We start from the raw sequence: 2072 nt of genomic DNA, 5'->3' as shown, positions 1-2072 counted from the left end.
ATTAGATGTATACATGTATGTGTAGGAAAAAAGAGAAAGAGAGAGACAAAATATGGTGCAAGTATCCGTTTAATATTTGATAACGCAAGCTGCTGGTCATCCTATCCGGGCCTAGGCGATAACACGGGCCCCGCGGGAACCTTCCGGCCAACATCCCTTGGAAAACGAGCAAAATGTTCACTACTATTTTTATTTTTCTCTTTTCCACCCTCTCTTATATATATACTAGGATTTTTTATCTCTATTTCTAGTTAGCTCTTTCTGCACTATCCACAAATGCCAACTATTCTGCGGTCTATTTTGTATTTTTATTTTGAAAAAGAAAAATTATTTTTTCGTTCGCTTTTTAAGTTTATATACCAACAAGTCGTTATTTACTATCGTTAGTATTTTTATTTATTTATAATTAAGTGGTTTTTTTTATTATTATTTATATTTTTATAAATATATAAAATAAAATATATTTTCTTTTTTTTTTCATACGTTTTTATTTAGTCTTTTTGAGTTCTTTTTGTGTAATTTTTTTATTGAAAATAATGCTAGAAAAAATATTGAAAAAAAAAAAAGTGTAGTTTGGAATAAGCAATACACAAACGAAGATTCAAAGAATTACATACAAGTGGGGTAAAAAAAAAAAAATAAAAGAAATAAAAAAAAACTGGCTTCTCCGCGTCGAGCGGAAAAGAGAAAAGGGACTTGGGTAGACTGTTAATAATTCACAAGTAAATTCGAGCGCACAAATCTCGGCCTGTCATGTCTATATGCTTTTTTTTTTTCTTAAAACTAACTTTTTTTTCTGTCAGTTCAAAAGATGAGTCTACAGTCCGAAAAATTCAAACCACAACTTTTTTTTTTCTTTATCAATTTTTAGTAATTAAGGAAATTCGATGTCCAATGTGTTTATCAATAAAAAAATATTGTATAAAAGCTCATAATGTTTTTAATATATAATTTGAAATTCAAACACAAATGACATGCTTTTTTTTTTTTCTATTTGTTAAATTGTTTCGAAATTTTATTTTGATCATAAAATCAAATAATTAATAATCATAATTTTCTTTTAAATATGTATATAAAAATGAATATTTAAAAAAAAAAATTAATCTTATTTTATAATTCAATAAATTAACTTAATATTTACTAGTTTATATTATTTATCTTAAAAATATTCAATTGCCAATTTCAACATTACAAAATCACCTTAAATTTTTAAGCTCCTGACCACTAAAATGACCAGTGTCTCTAAAATTCTCCTCAGATTTTGACTTAGTACTATGAAAAAAAAAAGCGGCTGAAAGCTTTTCAAACAAAGAAATGAACATTGTCAACAAAGAAAAAAAAAAAAAAAAAAAAAATACATATACAACGTTGGTAAAGATGTCATGTGGTTTGAAAGCACATACATTGAATTTCAAGTCAAAAGTGTCTTGTATTGTGTATTTTCCAAGCTCAAGTATATATATTCAAGCATCACAGCATACAATACACATATGCAAGACTTTGGATTCATTTCGTAGGGTATCAGGCTGAAAAAAAAAAATTTTCAAAGAGGCAAAAAAATACTACTATATAAAAAGAAGAAAAAAAAAAAATAAATAATCAAGATGGCCGTCTGTAAGTAGTATAAACGCATGCGTCAAGATAATTTGACTCCGCCTTGATTCAGCTAGAGCAAGCTGGAGTATATTCACAGCTCTCTCTATCTTTTGGTATTTTATATATCTGTTACAATATTCCAAACTACATATATATCTCGTCAATGTATCCCTTCCATGATAAAACATATACAACCCTGTAGTCTACCACCCTAAAACCACCCATCAACCTTCATCCCACCTTTCTGTATACATTGCCAAGAACCCTCAGTTGAAATACTCGTTGTCTCGCAATCGTCGACCAACCCGCTACGACCAATACACATAACACACATATACATATTTTTTTATTCTTTTTACAAAAAACTTTTATCTCTTCAGTTAGAACTTGCGCACACTAAAATAAAACTTGTGAGTGTTTCTACAACTGTATAGGTATATTTGACTATTGTATAACCTCTACATATCTCTGTTTTG

The sequence above is a fragment of the Aphidius gifuensis genome, linkage group LG3 (genome assembly GCF_014905175.1).
Source record: "Aphidius gifuensis isolate YNYX2018 linkage group LG3, ASM1490517v1, whole genome shotgun sequence".
NCBI lineage: Eukaryota > Metazoa > Arthropoda > Insecta > Hymenoptera > Braconidae > Aphidius > Aphidius gifuensis.
The sequence above is the reverse complement of the archived record's forward strand: the minus strand, read 5'-3'. Positions refer to the sequence as shown.